The 18,487-nt window shown below is 30.0% G+C and overlaps 1 long non-coding RNA gene across 1 annotated transcript in view; it reads right to left on the bottom strand.

Annotated features, from left to right (window-relative positions):
* Positions 1-849: 849 nt before the first annotated feature.
* Positions 850-18,487, bottom strand: part of LOC136795810 (uncharacterized) — a 32,538-nt gene continuing 14,900 nt past the window's right edge. The window contains exon 3 of the long non-coding RNA XR_010843487.1: positions 850-981. This is a non-coding gene — a long non-coding RNA (uncharacterized lncRNA). The remainder of the gene's footprint in view (positions 982-18,487) is intronic.

The following is an 18,487-nucleotide window of genomic DNA, read 5'->3' as shown; positions in this document are numbered from 1 at the left end:
GATTCAGTAAAATATAGTCCTAACTAAAAATTTCATCCAATTTTTTTGGTATTAAGTATTAACCATAAAACTTTTTTTAATAACTTTGCTCATTTTAATTAACAAATAATAAAAATTATTTAGTTCGTCTGCTTTACAAATTAAATAAAATTTTGATTAGATTTATTATTTATTTATATAGTTGTTTGAGAGTGGTTTAGTTTCTTTTTAAAACAATTTTGATCTCTTTTCTCTCAACTTTATTCTTTTTTAACATCCAACGTTTCGACCTCTCAGGTCATTCTCAAGGATTCCTTATTCTGTCTATCATTCCTTTTTTTTCCCCTTAAAATTCATTACTGCCGGCTAATTGCCTTTGTCCCAATAATTTCTTCTATTAAATTATTTCCTAAATTTAAAACTTTCAATAACCACTTTTATGTTCATTAACAAACCAGGTTCAACCAACAGGTTCTGTTTGAGGTTTGTTAATGAACATAAAAGTGGTTATTGAAAGTTTTAAATTTAGGAAATAATTTAATAGAAGAAATTATTGGGACAAAGGCAATTAGCCGGCAGTAATGAATTTTAAGGGGAAAAAAAGGAATGATAGACAGAATAAGGAATCCTTGAGAATGACCTGAGAGGTCGAAACGTTGGATGTTAAAAAAGAATAAAGTTGAGAGAAAAGAGATCAAAATTGTTTTAAAATTTTGATATTCACTTTAAATAGTTTTTTGTTTATTCTTTAATCTAGCGTTACACCAAATATTTTATGTACTTTTGTTTTCTACTATCACTGTTCCTAAAGTTTTTTCTATAATTAAGAACGGACCAATAACGCTCATGAATTCTCAATCAAGGCTACAGTTTTAATTATTTGAGAAAAATGGAAATTATTAATAACTGAAGTATTATAATAGAAATAAACACTTCCTACTTACCTTTGTACAAAAAAAACTCATAATTCCAGCCTGTTAAGATAACCTTGAATATCTCCAACTAACAAAAAAAAAAATAAAGAAAAATAATTAACAAAACAATAATGATATAAATAAAGGCGCTAGTAAAATCACTATAGTATGTCTTCGAAGTATTTTTTTCTGTGAATAATAATGAAGGAGTGTATAGACGGAAGGTTATTATATTTAGGCTGATTCAATTGTCTTTGGAGGATAAGAATACAAAAGTTCATACCTGATAGGTATTAAAATAAATAGAAATACCGCTCAAAAGGCCGGATGCTTAAAACAAGTTCTTTATTTTCATTAAAATCGTTGTATAATTTCGTTTTTATCCATGCTTCACTAGTTTGTCGTAAATAAAATTGAAGTAAACACCATATTGTAACCGATAGGGCATGGCTTATGAACTGCACCTTGATCAGAAAAGGAACATTGAATAGGTAAGATAACTAAGTAGCTACTTGAATAAATTAAAAAGTCGCATGGTCTAAAAGAGATCAAGACTATTATGAATTACGGTATGCTGAACTCTGAATCCATTCGGTAGCTACTCGCAACTATAAACCTGACATGGGAGAGACGTACTCCGCAGCAATGGCGAAAGGCAGAAATTATGCCCAAACTAAAGAAGTAAAGTAAAGGTGTTAGTTTAGCCGAAAGATACAGACCTAAGACGGTAGTCAACCATCACGTATCCGAAACATATGGAATTAAAAGAAAATGTTTAAGCTGACTAGCACGAACATCGAAGCACAATGAGCCGTGTTGTTAATTTATCTCGAGTTAGAGAGAGAAATACTGAAAGGTGTCTACACTATCCATGCCCATTCACAAGTACTGCTATTGGTAGTATCTATAAATGATTATTCAGAAGAATCAATTTTATTTCCAAGCCAAATATTAATCCGAGAGCTCTTCAATTACAGAACCTCCAAGTTCCTTCGAAAGAAAGGCTTAGTCCAAAGGTCTCTTTTCCTCGGATGATCTTTTCATCTAGACTACCAGTAGTAACATGAATCCATAAGGAGAATGCCTCAACGAAGTATTACGGATACCTGGGCAACACATAACACTATGACTGTTGATAGGGCAAAAATTACATTACAAATATTCAAGCTTTCTCAAAAAATACCAACAATAGATTTATCTGCACTTAAATGATCATATTTCAGAACTCAGTTCTGATGATTAGAACAGGCGTAGCTAAATCTACCATACTGGCAACTATGGAAGCTTAGAAAATATTTCAGCCCCTTCATGTCCACTGTAAAATAAAAGTGTCGCTTTTCTGAGAACGTTCAAGAGGAGAGTGTAAGCAACATGACAATTACCAACATCCAACAAATAGTCTCTAAACTTTAATTGGACTCGTCACTAACATAAATTAATAAACATTTAGATGAGAAATGTGACTTGACAGCTCTGGATGTAAGTCTAAATATATTACTAACAGCCAAGTGATGCCTAAAACAAACTGCCGTCCAAACCATAAACGAATATTATTAAAAACAAGAATAATTATACACTTAATCGGCCGGATCATCGATAAGGATAATATGAGAGACAGGGGCTGCATACTATTGGCACCTCTTCTAGGTAAACCATGCTTTGGGTGCTTCACAAATTAGTTATGAACGAGATATGCAATGGTTATGACCTCACGAAAGGTAATATTTTCGTTCGAATCACAAGTAAGTATCCAGAACTTATCGTACGACACTGGAACTAGAACTGGCGTTGAATGCAGGAAGAATGCGCTGAACCACCTCCATAGACTGATCCAAAATTCTAATAAACTAATGGGTTGAAGAATATGTCTTCAGAAATGCCAAAATAATTGGCAGGCGAGAAGTGAGAGAGCGATGGCCCTCTCAGCTGCAAACTTTACCTAGCAGTTATTGTTGCTATGATTTAGCTATGAGCCGAATATGATTATTTAAAGTCGCATGTCCTCTCTAGTATAGCAACTCTGAGACAATGCAATTATGGATACATATCACTTAAACTTATGTTTTAATGTTCATATCAAGAAAAAGCATTAGTGTTGCCGTATTTGTGAAGCCGCAGCCAAGCAAGTAACAAGGGACTACTGCGGCGAGCCAAATACAATAGTATTATTGCAGATATCGCTGATAGGCATCAGAAATGGGCAATACACTGACGACATTAAAGATCTGAAAAGCTCGGTAAAGCAGGTCGACTTATCATTTGAAAACGCCGAAAGATTTAATGGAGCTATGGAGGAAAGGGCTAACAAAAACAGGATGAATTTATTGAAAAACTTCTAATGGAAAACAGCATTTTAATAACCTGCATAAAAACATAGGGATTAGGCTAAACAACGTCGTGCAGACCCAACTCTCTCAATTTCTTGGAATAAAAAGAATTCTCCAGCTGATCGGAGAAACGCCTGAGGGTATCATCCTTTCAGTCGGCGCGGCGCTGGCCATTAGGCACAAGCACGAAGATGGTGGAAAGAAAAACATCAAGAGAAGACCCATCTTTTTTTTCTTTTAAAGCATCATATTTTAGTTTAATTGTATCTTAAAATTTATATTTTTATTTTAACATACTTGAATTTTTCATGACGATTCCGCATTATTAGTTCTTTCTCATCTTATTGAATTAAAAAAGGAAAATTGCGAATGTGCCTTTTCCCTTGATATTGACCAAAATCCTTCAAAAATCTTCTTCTGCCACTTCCCCTTTGGTATATATGGGGATTATATGGGGGAATATATGGAATATATGTCCGTCCGTTTCTTCAAGCTCCTTTTCCATCTCCTGTATTCTCTTTTGCAGCCCATTTTGATCACAGTTTGATGCTACATTTAAATCCTCTTTCCATTTCCTATATTTCTCTCTTCCAAAATGTAATAATTGCATATGATTTCAACACCAACCTTCTCGCAGATTCTCCTAATAGGTCATTGGCCTCGTGGAAGTAATTTTCTCTCTAGACTATATTATTCCCTGTCGACACATCATACCCAAATTTTGTTCTCCTCCCAAATTCTTATACCTTTTATTTCATTCCATGACCTTGTCAAAATTTCTTAAAACATCTCTACTGCATTCCAGAACTAATGATTACGGTCCAGATCTAATTCCTGTAAAGATCAATACACTTTGCCTTCCCATCATTCTTTCTGTCCTTCTGCAAATATAATTTTTTTCCCAAAGCCCAGAAGAAAGTCTTGGTCCGTCCATTAAACAAATTCCCTTCTCCTTCTTCAATTTCTAACTTCCTTCTGACTGACTATCTTCTATCTAATTTTTCCAAGTCTCTTGAAAGACCTTACCAATCCAAACTTAATCATTTCCATAAGCAAAAAACTCTTCTAAAACCTTTGCAATCTGGTTCTCACTTTCAACATTTCACACAATCCGCTTTATCCAAAAATTCCTAAAACCTCTAATCATCCAAAGACTATCACCAAACTTCGATGCAAGTTCTTTTTGATGTACTAAAGTGCTTCTTCTCCAAGTCGCCCCATCGTTCCCAGTCATCCTTCCTCTCCACTGCGGTTGACACAAGGTGTTCCTCGAGGGTCCTCGCTAACCCTTTTTTCCATTTACATTAATGATCTCCCTGATTCCATTCACCATTCACAAATCCACTTTCATGCTGAAAATCTTCAAATTTACCTATCCTTCCATCCCACCGAGATGCTTAAGGTCAAATCAAAAAACCTACCTACATCTTTAATCAGTTCACTTTACGTTCATCTAACCATTTATTAAATAAGAGATCTCAACCGACCAATTCATAGACCATTAGTGTTACAGATACAGAATTAAAACAAAAACGTTTCCCACTAGTACAAAAATTTCATGCAGTAGGCTTTTAAAAAATGTTTATAACATACAAGTAATATTAATTTCCCAATCAAATAAATAATTATTCAATATTTAAAGAAAGATATATGGTGTATAATTAGAGAACATTATTTTAACCAACATTTGAAGTTATAAGGATTTATAAATTTTCTAAGAAATTTCCTCGAAAACTTGTTCTGCTAATAAATTTCTGTGGCAATGTTTGAACTAATGTTATTTATTTTATCTGGACATTTGTCATGGGGTTCAGCTAATAATCATTTAAAATAATAGAACTAGTCTCTACACTTAAGGCCACCTTACTATATACTATTATTTTATATTTTCATATCATGTTATATTACTTTATATTATATAATATGTGCCATTATCTACATTCCATTCAAGAAACCTTTAACCAGGTTAATATTTTTAATAATTTATAATAATAGTTTGTTCACATAAATTGTGAATATTGATAAATGTTTTATCCCAATGATTACAATAAATAATCACCTCTAGCTGATAAGTCAAATATATTATATTTATTTTACTCATATTATTTATATTAATTAACAAGCTACTACATAATATTCTAAACCCTTATTAAGAAGAAAAAGTCGTTCCAATTCTATAACAAGATATCTGAGATATCTGCTTCCGCAAGCCTGAAATTTTAAGCATTTCTATACATCTATTTTACGCATTTCTATACGCACGTGTATTCTTTCTACTATGACTTTTATAGTCAAACCTACGATTTATCATAACATTTTAATATTTTCACAATTTATGCATTTATGTACTATATTGTTACTAATAACTTTCGTCCCCGCAACAAATTGTTTGTAATTAAGCTTATCTTGATGAGCTTTCGGAATAACTAATACTTCGTATAGTAAATCCTCCCTTATTTATTTCTTCTTTATTTCAATTAATATTATTATCATACCGTTTTTCAATTACAGGCGCTTTTTAAATATTACCGATTAAACTACCTTAAAGTCTTCTCTTCCCGTTTTAAGCTAATATTTCAAAAATGATATAGGACCGTCGCTCCCAGTGGGTCTTAGCGAGGCTGGTCTGGCGGGGAAGAATTGCCTTTTTCGTGTTATGATCTCTTGTGAGATTGTGACATGTCGTACATCGATCAACCTACTCGCTATAATTGTCTGTTTAACAAGTCAGATATGTTAATTTAAATTGATTTATTTTATTTATATAAGAACGCCCACTACAACAAAAATACAAGTCAAAAACTCCTTAAAATGTAGGCCACTACAGAAGAGGGAAACAGTGCAGGACCAGAATATATATTCATGCTAAATACCATAAATCAAATTCAGGAATAGAGGTTATGAAAAAAAAATTATTTTATTGGAGTCATTCTTTTATATTGTAGTTGTTTTCTTAATTTAATTTTTTTTTAATATTGTCCACAATTCATCAAGGCCTATTTTTATTGTTAATTGTTTGCACATTTTATTCACTTCTTATATTTTATTCATTATATATTTATGCACACACATAAGTCTATATTAAGATCTATAAATACCATTAAGTTATTCTATCGTTACGTTAATAGCACCTTTTTAGAATGGATATCTCATAAGTAACTAATAAACATAACAGGTAACTTTAAAATACCAAAGGTAGTAAAAGGTAAGCCCCAACACGAATTACTTTTCTTTTTCACAGTAACGCACCTATTAACTCATTTTTTCTTCCTGTTTTAGAGGGATCGGAAAAAAATATATATATATCGTTACGTTATTTTACTCAGTTGTCTTCCAGATTATGTTCATTTGTCTATTCTTTTGTTTTTATATATTTTAAGAGAGTTTTTTTTTTTTTTTTATTTTATTTATTTATTTATTTTTTTATATTAGTATGTATGAGATCATTCATCAATATTACCTATTGCCCACAACTGTGTGGCAGATTGTAATATCTATCAATAAATAAATCTATCAATTTCAAAAAAAATCTGATAAAATTTTAAAATGAGAAAACTTTTTAAATAATTCTCCGATTAAGGTTGAACCACACCCTAGCCTAAATATGAAGAGGGGTGTTATTTGGTGTCCGGAGCTCAATTTTTGTTCTATCGAAGAAATTAAAGATGAAGTGAAAATGCAGAACGTTATTGATGTAAAAAGAATGACGTTTTATAAAAATAACGAAAAACATGAAAGTCATAATTATCTCTTAATCTTCAACATCCCAACTTTCCCCAATGAAATTAAAATAGGATATCACAATGTTTATCAGTAAACCATAATAAGCAGGCACTATGGACGACGCGTACACGTTTACAGAGAAGAGCGAAAAATAACCATCGACCAGTGGCAGCAGCGTTGGGAGGCTGCAGATTCTGAGAGGTGGACTCACAGGTTAATTAATACCCGATATGGACTCGTGGTATGCCGAGGTGGATTTTTACATAACCCAATTGTTGACCGGACATGGATGCTTTAGAGCCTACCATTACCGATTCAAACTGGACAACACCGCAGAATGCCCTGGATGTCAGACTGCCGAGGAAACAGCGGAGCACGTGTTTTTGCTTGTATTCGATTTGCTCAGGAGAGAAGCGAATTGCAGAGAGTGTGTGGAGGGCACATCACACCAGAAAACGTGGTGAGTTATATGCTACTCTCAGACCAGCATTGGAACGCAGTGAAGAGATTCACCACAGTCGTCCTCAAGGAGAGGAAGAGAGGGCTAGAAGACGTGACTAGTATGGATGAGCAGATAATTTTTGAATAAACAAACAAATATATCGAATTTCGTTCAGAAAAATATAGTCCTCACCTTACTTTAAAGTTAGTGAAATGGTGAAAATTCCACATATTCTATTCTTGATAGGCAAATATTTAAATATTAGAACATTCATCCTTTATTGATGAATAGTGAATTATTTGAAAGGAAAATGCACCGAATAGTGGACGATCTAACCTTCATCTTAAAAGAATCTATTTACATTTTAAAATTATAAATTTTATTTTTAAACAACCAGTATCTTGACTTTTTTGTTTTTTATCAATGACTTTTTTTTTTTTTTTTTTTATCTCAGTTAACAGAAATAAAAGAAAAATTACAGTGTGATTTAGATGGTCATGATATTAATTAATTATAACCAAAGCAGTAAATATTTAAAATAAATAAATAAACTTTAAAGTTTGATATTGATGATGAATTCCGGATTAAAAGAAGTTTTCTCCTATGTACGTGTGATATTCTCACCAGTTATTTCATACAGAACATGAACTTGTGTACCAGTACCACACATTTTTTCTTTTTAATAATTCTTTTGAAGTACTCCATTGTAATCGTCGAAAAAGAATTGAGTGTTATATTTTATACATGACAATTTTAAATTAATTGTATTAATTAAACTAGTTTTAAATGATCAAATGTTACCAGTAAATTTTGAATATTGATACTTTCGAAATGTGTTTGAACATGGAACTTCTGCTATTTAAGTTCCAATCTTTCAGAAATATAATTTATCCAGTTTTGCTTATACACATTTCCACTTTCAAACTGTCAGTGAGTCACTTATCATTTGATGTCTTTATACTATAAAACAAATTGTACTAAAACTTGATTTGTTTTAAACAATTTCCAAAGGGCCTATAGTTAAAAGGGAACGTTTATGTGAATATTAGATAAGTAGTGTTTACAAAATGCTGCATAGATTTTACGATAATCGGCTATTTTTCAACTGAATATAGTAAGCTTATAGATTATAAACCACAAAAACATTTTTTGATCAGCAACACCACGAGGATAAATAAACTGAGGGCAGAAGCCACCGTTTCCTTCCTTGTTCAAACCTGCAGTTTCACTGCACCACAATAGAGAGGCGGTTTACCGCGAACATAAAGGATGATTGATTATAGACACTACCTAAGTATTTTCTATTACAATGGTTTATTTACAAATAGAGAAATAATGTCTTTTTATATTTTGGTTTATGTCTAAGTAATGTCTATTCTTATTTAGTTTTTAGTATGGACATTGCTTCATCATTCCTCAATTTTTATTTCCCATTTTTTTTTTTTTTACTTTTTGTACATACTTTATGTCTTATTTATTCATATACAGTAAGTAATAGGTAACTTGGTCTCGCATAACCTTTACTTTTCATTTCATTCATTTTATAGATTTTTTATTTTATATTATATATTGTTCTAGAATAAGGTTTATTGTCTATTCTGTTCTATTAAACTAAATCTCTAATATAAATAAGTAAACGTGGTGAAGAAAAAACAATTTAACTTAATTTAATTGATATATCATGTATACATTTCAGATAATTTAATTTTCAGAAACTTTAAACCAGTGGTCCATAATATGTCAGCACATAATATTACTTAGCAAGGGTCGATACAAAAATTCAATAACACCATTATTATACAATTAAAAATTAAATATTATTTCTGACCGGTAATAAAATACTATAAACAATTAATGTCTATGAACATAAATGTCAATAAAGAAGTGAATTGCATGCTTAATAGAATATTTTTATAATTAATTTCGCCAAATAAATTTAAAAAATATATAATACTGGGTCATCTAATCAACAATTTGATTTTTTTCTTATTTTTAATAATTTTATACATTTTAAAAATATAACTATAAATAAATGAATTAATCCACGTTTTTCATTGCTATTAATGCCCGAGTGAATGTTGGATTAATTCTGAAACACTGAAAAGATGTCAATACTTAGATATAGTCCACTTGTAATTTAAAAATGGGAATGAATGTGCATTTCAAATGAGGTATGACGTAAGGTTGAAAAGAAAAAGGGATCTCCATTAAAATAGAAAGCCTTTAAACGAAAATCCCAACTAGCCATAAGGTTTCTTCCTGTCCTACTTCCTGAATCAAGGGACACAAAGGTAACCAAAGCAACGCCTAGAGGAGTCGGACGTTTGTTAGGGGGCTTCAATGAAAGACCTAAATTTAACAGTAATGCCATTAAAAAAAAAAATTTAAGCTATTGAAAATTAAAAAAATAAATACCCCGAAATTATTTTTAATACGATTAGTTATTGTATATTAAATCAAAACGTAGAGCCAATAATGATAAATAATAGTCGGTGGTCTTTCATTTAGTAATCCTAATTCAAACAGATTACCGCGTACAACCCCCTGAAAGACCTTTTGAAGGAGAGGGCATAATCTAAAACTTCACAATTCCAACTCGGAAAGGATCTCAGGAGTTTATCAGAAATTTTCTTTTTTTCTTACATATTTTTGGAAACTGACCTCTTCAAATAGTGTTTATTAGTCATGTTAGCTATAATAACATTTTAGAGAAAATTTTTGCTTTGGAATCAATACATTTAAGGGAATAATTTTCACTAAATTTAAAAATTAGAACAAATATTCTTATCAGAATTACGCTTCGGCTAAAAATTCGGGAAATGATCTAGAAATCTGGACAATGCCAACAAATTTACGACGAATGGTCACATGAAAGTGATTAATTTCTAGATTAAAAAATCGAAAATTACCACTGCATCCACCCTGGCACTCGTAATTAATAAAAAAAATTGAATTATGTACTCTCAACATAATACATCAATTAAAGCATGATTAAATATTGTTCACACATTAGTTGTTAAAGTCAATAAAACTTTTGTCTCTTCCTGAGTAGTAATAGATTGAGACTATTTACGCTCAAAATCGGTAATATTAGATAAAGAACCCTACTTGTACGTTATTATAAAATAGAACCAAAATCGCGATCCTTTGATTGTTTTGTAATGATTTCCTTCAACAATAAATTCTAGAGATTTCAAATCGTGAGAACATGCGCAAAACATTGTCGTCCCTAAGGGCTATTGTTCACATTGGATAATATTGGTAAATACACTTGAACTAAACATTCACTTAGCGACTATCCTCTTTAGTAGCTAAAGAGTAATCAGCCCTTATGAGTAAAATTGCTTATAGCAGCTGAAGGCGCCATTGCTTTGCCCAAGATCTGAACTCGAGAGGTGGCTGCGAAGGCTGGAGACCAGGTAAACAATCACCGGGGCGGCGCCAAGAACCAAAACATTGGCGCCCAACCGTTATTTATTTTATTTTTTTTACTATGATGACTTTTTTTTTTCCAGAAGCACTATAGATGGCGGTGCCTGTTTTACTGTCCAGCAGAACATTAATGTAAATGAGCAGGTGTTTGAGGCAGTAATTGCTAGTAAAGTGCGTAACTGACTGCGGCGCCTCTCTGTCGGTTTTAAACAATAGCTTCATGATAAATTGTCTTTACCGGTCGGTATTGTTAATTTCTTTATTCACTTCACCTACATTAGTATCAATTTCATTGTTATTATACTGCTTAATGTTTTATACGCAATAAAATATTTAGCTTATGTTTTATAGAAAGCTTATAACAATTAATTTAATTTAAAATTGTCATTGATTAATCCCGTTTTTTAAATATCTGATATATTAATAATCAATTTTTAAAGCAAAGACTTCAATTATGTCAGAATAATTTACAACTGTTTTATTTCAAATCAACTATACTGAGTACATTCAATTTTTCATGTATTATATATGATTCAAAAACTAGGAAAAATAAGTTACTAAAAATAATTAAACCAACAACACCAAAATAACTTGTAAATTTTAATTCAGGCCTCTATTAAACTGTATTAGGATTATTGTCATAGTTTTATTAAAGTCTTATTTCAAGGCAATAATTCTAGTGATATACCGCAATCACCGGAATTGGTAAATGTATGTTTAAATATATGTTGTTAGAGAAGTGTTTCAGACCTTGACCCTTGCGGCAAAAAAAAATTTTAAGAAATTTAAAACTCCTTAATTTAAGCTCCTTCAACATTATCTATTTAAAATGTTATAAATGAAATTTATAAATTTTATTATGAATTAATCTACTTGAAATATGTTTATAGCTTCTTCATGAACTAATAAATTATAGCTTTAGATCAGGAATTGTCCATAAATCGATTGCATTACCGTAGTAACGACTTTAATGGGTAGTATGAAGAAATAACTAAAAACCTATAAAGATAAATATAGATTTTACCTATAGATAGATAAATATATAAGTGTTATAGACTTAAATAAAGTCTTAAACATTGAAAATGAATTTTTGTAAGATAAATACAAAGTAAGGGATTTCCAAACTCAAATGACTAGGTCACTATTCCTTCTCTGTATGCTAAATTTCGAAAAAAGATTCGATATTAAATGTAATATCTTTAATACCAGCGGAGTAACAACAAGATATGGGGCAAATCCAAAAAAAGTGAAGCAAATCTATAAAGTGAGGAACTATAAAGAATATAAAGAACTTGTCCCATCACTGAATCCACCATACTAATGTAGTACAGGAAAATCAAACTTAATTATTAAAAACTACATTAATTTCTTTTTATGTGTCCTTTAATATAAATATAAAATATGAACAAAATATAACACATTCAAATTAAACTGTATTATTCACTAAAGTTTGGTTCTTGGAGCCAAGATCCCTTCATCAGCAAAATCATTTCTGAGGCAAAGGTAGCCCAATAATAATAATTTCATCATCTTCAATGGTATTAATTATTACATCATCTTCAATAGTATTTCAACTATAAAATCCTCACTATACAAATATTTTATCCGTGTACTTTATCTATAACATTTTATTTTCAAATTCAGCACCAATAATTTCTTCTCGATATTTACTAGACTGTACTATATACTACATAAATCATTTTGATTTAAAATCAGGCCGTATATCATATTAATATAAAGAGAGAGAGATTTTTTGTTGTCAATGATTCGCGGAACAAATTACAAGAAAAAAAATGTACCTACTTGAAAATAAAAAAAAAACTTGAGTGAAATTGAATAAATTTATTTTAGTCATGTAATATGATTAAACAATGAATTCATGAGTTTCAATATATAAATTATTTATTCAATAATTATTTTACATTCAATCTGAAACGGTAATGAAACAATATAGAGAAAGGTGCGTTTACATAATGTGTGTCTAAAAGCTCGGCTTTAAATCAAAATTTTCTATAGAAACTTTTTTTTTGATAGTTTATGATTGTCCATAAAAAATAAAATAAAATGTGATATGGATTTTTCTGAGGCAACCTTTTTCTTTCGAAATTTTAAATATTGGACAAATGTTCCCTATGTTTATAGTGGACGACAATTGTCCCAGCATAAAGTACGGTTCACACATTATGATTATTTGTCTACAGACTTGAGAGAGTCAGTCTTTTTATACTAAATGCATTACGGGAAATGAGCACAAAGATGTTGCATTATATCAGTTTGATGGATGGGTCATCATAGTAATAAACCATACTCATACATACCTACTGCTGCATATGTAGAAAATATATATGTATATGTTTCTGCATGTAAAAAAATCTGATGTAGATCTGTTTGTGCACCGCTTAGATTAGGTTACGAATTGTATAGGTATCAAAATATTTATTTATTACTATATATCGATGATTGACCGTATGGTAAAACAAAAAGCTCATATAAATCTGCTCCAATCCTGTAACATGGCTTGTGGATAAATGCTGTTTTTTGATCAATTTTATAAGTACTGTAATATTTTTTATTATATATGGAAGATTGGTCGAATATAGAACTATCTATTAAATACTGTCGTTTACAATTTGTTTTTCCTGACCTTATTTTTGTATCAGTTATCACTAATCTAAATTGTTATTTGCACAAGTGTTATATTAAACTCTCTAATAAATTTTTGACAAGCTGAAAAATTAAGATTTATTTTAATGTGTCCGGCCTTTTAGATTTTCACAAAAGATAAAAGACATCCGTAATTATCCTTTTACTAACAAATAAAATGAGAAATTAATTTGTAACATACTTTTTCGATCTTTGAACATCATAATTAAACATAAAATTTAGGTATGAAGAAATCTGATGTAGATCTGTTTGTGCACCTCTAAGATAATGTGCTTGCTTAGCTGAAAATTGGATCAGGGCCTTTGACCCCTATTTCATTTGAAGAGTTAGGATCAAGTGGTCGCAGATCAACTGATCGAGTAGTAAATAGAGGATCTAGGGAAGAAAGTAGCAGTGTCAGTACGTCCCTAGCTAGTAGTAAAGGCAGTGTTAGGAAGTGATTGTTTATATAAATGAGTTCCAAGCCTGTAACATGCCTTGTGAATAAACACTCTGTTTGATAAATTGTACAGGTATTATAATATTTATTATTATATATCGATGAGTGACCGTATGGTAAATTAAGAAGATTCGATTAGCAAACAATTGAAACAGAACTATCTATTAAATGCCGTCGTTTATAATTTGTTTTTATCTGAGTGCCGTTCCAACTATCTTTTTCTTATTTTTTTTTATAAATAATACTAACCTACTATTAAATAATACTAACCTACTACTAGTGACATTTGCCCCAGCGTCTTATTAAACTATTTAGTAAATTTTTGACAATTAAGATTTCTTTTACTGCGTCCAGTATTTCAACTTTTCACAAAAGATAAAAGAATTAATATTATTTCATATTAGTTCTCTACAACAATTAATTCATATTATTCTTCATATGTGAAGTGTTATTTATTTTGGTTCTATATTGATTAATCTCCTGCACATTGTCTCTAGAAATTCGATATAATCATAATTGGAAATGAGACAAATTAATAAAAAGTTGAAGGGAAGGTGATAACTATGAGGAAAAATCGCGATATTTAAAAAAAAAAAAAGTTTTATCGATTAAAAAACTTCCTTTAGCTTTGGAAACCGAGAATATTAAAAAATAGAGAATTGTAAAAATCTTTTATACCGTATTCTCGGTGAATCATATTGACTACTATCTGAATAAACTACACGGAATCAAGAATTATGGCTCAAATATAGCGCCTATCACGAGTTCCGTGTCTACCACTAAGTATTTTTCAGAATCAAACTAAACTTTAAATCACTAATAATACTTCTGCTTATCTATAACGTCCAATGAATCAACAAAGTATTCAACATTTCTACTACCTTCGTGGAACCTTACATGAGCGTATTAAACATACAACTAAGAGTAATGTTAACAACTGTTGTACGCAATGAATATGATGATTGGGTTGATAGATTCTGAATTGAAACTCAGTTATATAAAAGTAACTGAAATAGCTTAAAAATATAATCATTATATAATAAAATAAAATAATTCTACATTTATAAAGTAATTATAATAATATAATTTATATAATCTTAAACAAAAAAATATATTTCTTAATTACATTGAAAATTATTATTAAAGAGTTTTGAGTTGCGAATATTGACTTTATTTCTCCATACATAAATTTATATCATATATATGTCAGTCGGACTAAATAATTTTAATACAAGTCCTCTTTTTATGCCATTGTAATAATGTACTATTCGATTTGTTTTGGGAAGTGGATAACAAAAGAATATTGCCAATTGTATTACATTAGTATAAATATATATAAAATCACAAAAACCAAAAGTTGCTTTACGTAAAGTAGTTAAAACATTTTTTTTTTTTTTTTTTTTTAAAGCAAGTCAGATTCCTTTTTAGCGCCCTCAAAAACAGTGAAATAAGAATTATCATAAAATACAAAAAATATTTTACCTACCCCACTTTACAACGCCGACTGATGTCTGAATTAACAAAAGTAATTTGTTTATGTAATCAATAAAATTGAAAGCTTCAAAAGTAACACTAAATACATTTTTAGTTAACTAATACCAATCAAACAATCTTTTATTGAAAAATTTCCTAAACGCTCAACACATCTTAGAAAAGACGAAAAATTACATAACCATTCAACGATTTTTCCTATTAGAAACAGCATACCAAAAAACCGGTTCAGAAGAGAAAACATGGGAAGGTTTAATGATGATGAAGTCCCGAGATTTTTAAGCAGAAAAAAGTTATGAACCAAATTAAGTGTAAGACACGAAGTAAAGTAGGTCATTCTTTTTTTTTTTCCAAAAAGCAAATCATATTCGTTTTTAGCTTTGTCTCAAAGTGCTAAATACTATTTATCAAAGAAATTTAAAATCATTCATTTTTCACCTCCATTCAATCCGAGCATTTTTTTTTCCTTTGCCAAATTAAACGTAAGGCACGGGATATAGAGGTATAGTAGGTCAGCAATTTTTTTTTGGAAAAAGCAAATCACATTTTTTCGAAAATTCATAAATAAGGGTTTCTCGAGGTGCTGAAACCGAATATAGACTTTTTTCACTGCTAAAAAAGCTTTTACCACACTTTCATAGGTCAGTCGGTCTCAATTTCTTCAACATTTGAGGTACAAGAATGGTTTTTACTTAAAAACTGTTTATAGATTAGGTAGTATTTTTATGAAAATAATAAAATTTCCTCAAAGAATGAGTAAAAATCAACTAAATCGGACCATTTATTTTACATTTCAAATTTTATTTTCTGATTTTTTCGAAAATTTGTATTTAAGAGTTTCTGGGAGTGCTAAAAACTGATTCTATTAAGTTATATTATAATTACAAAAAAAAGGACGAAATATGGGTTACAAAATTTAATCTCACATCATGTACCTAGAAAATAGGGCTGCTATGTTCTCTATTAGTAGAGCTTTGAGTTTTGTGGTAAAAAAAAAAATAAAATATATCTGAATATATCTTTTAAAACATAAAAAATATTTATGTTTCATTCCTCATTGCATATATTGGTTGGATTTATGACACCAAATCCTAATAATAAAGTATACGTAGATAATTAATGTTAACTAAATACTATAATTTATATACAATAACTCTGTTCATTAAATCTATATACATCCTCAAATATACCAATAGCGAAACATTGCCGGGTCAGCTAGTCTAATATATATAAATTAATATTTGTTTGTTGGTTCTTTATGTGCTGCAATACCGTTCATCCCATTGTCATGGGGCTTTGTGCCAAATGTTCAGGATTTCCTGAGGACGGTTTTAGGCTTTTCTAATTTCTACATTATAAAAAAATTAACATTATTGGTGTATAGCTTTAAGTTTACATATTTTTCAACCTTATTAGAAGCCAATCGATTTTTGCTGAAGATTAGAAGCCATTCTTTTTGAAGAATAAGAAAAAATATTACTAATGTTATTTAATGATTTTTTATTCACATACAAATATAACGAGGCTTGAAGTAAAGTACTTCAACAATTTTTTTAAGGAATAATCAAATTATATTAGTTTTTAGCATCGCCTGAAATATGAAAAGATGACTGAAGTAAGATAGGAATAAAAATCGCAATTATTTAACGTCACAGTTTTCGAATTAATTTATTTAACAAAATCAAACCTACATATTTCCACAGGTAATGATTCTTGACTTATCTCTCACTAATTGTCTTTTAAAATGTCGATAGTTTTTTTTTATTATCGATTTATCAAAACAGAAAAAGACTAGGGTATTGCAAATTTTAACATTTGATTAGTCGTTAAATTTAAATAAAACTTGTATAATAAATTGAACATCTTATTTATTTATAATGACAAAAAATTGGAAATATATTAATAATGATTAACACTAGAACCTAAAAAAGAAAAAATATTTATATTATATTTAATACAAAATTGATTGGTATGCTGTTTTGCAACAAACCGATATATTAGGGCATCACTGCAAAATAAAGAATTTCTCTTCTGTAGTTGCTTATCCAATAACTATTTAGTCACATTTATCAAATTATACAAGTGCATTAAATACATTATTGATCTTTTTATTATTAATATAATTATTTGATTAATATACCATTTTTTATTGATAAAATGAACATCTGGGCTCAAATATTATAACTTACCACGTTTGCAATTGCATAAATGGATCTAGATTTAGTAAGCGGGCCTTCATAAAACAGTTCCCATTCCAAGAGATTTGACTCACCTCGTTTTTTTGATATATGATAATCACCGGTAAGTGAAATATGAGGACGATATGCAGCCAGTCTCTCTTATACGCTGGTATATTAATAGACCTCATTACTCTTACCTACGGAAATGAGCGCTCGATCATGCTTGATAAGCAGATAAGCAGAATCACAGGAGCTGAAATGAAGTACTTACGTATGGTTTCAGGAAAAACTAGAGGAGATTGCGTGATAAATGAAAGGATTAGAGAGGAGTTGCATTAAAATTCACTCAAGATATAAAAAAAGTTAAATTTTTTGTCGAATGAGCGAGGATGGAAGCGCGACAACTGGTAAGAGACCACGCGGAATGCCTAGAACTTTATACGAAGGGTATATGCAAAGAATTGGAATAAAAACACTCCAACAACTGAGGAAACTCAACAAAGACCGTAAGACTTGGCAGGGTTCGATCGAGGCTCCAACGCTTGATAAGGCAGCAGAATGAAGATAGAGAAGAAGTTGAAGAAGATCTTTTGAGGAAACTTTATAAGCAATTAATTACTGATGTGAGTGATACAATAAAAACCAATTTTATTAAATTAGAAATAAAATGAACTATAGAACTATCGAAATATTAAGTATACCTATTGTATTAACTAATATAAGTATATATATATATATGGTATATAGGGAAAATATATTTTTCCTTAAATAAAGATATGAGCAAAAATATAGGTATACTAGCTTATGTGATGCATCTTATTAGCATACTTAAATTAAGAAACTTAAATTGGTAAAGTTGTAAATAATTAATTTTGTTTCCGTACACAATCGTCAGA

Source organism: Halyomorpha halys, unplaced genomic scaffold, assembly GCF_000696795.3.
Source record: "Halyomorpha halys isolate HHAL.00 unplaced genomic scaffold, Hhal_1.1 Scaffold587.1, whole genome shotgun sequence".
Classification (NCBI taxonomy): domain Eukaryota; kingdom Metazoa; phylum Arthropoda; class Insecta; order Hemiptera; family Pentatomidae; genus Halyomorpha; species Halyomorpha halys.
The sequence above is the reverse complement of the archived record's forward strand: the minus strand, read 5'-3'. Positions and strand labels throughout refer to the sequence as shown.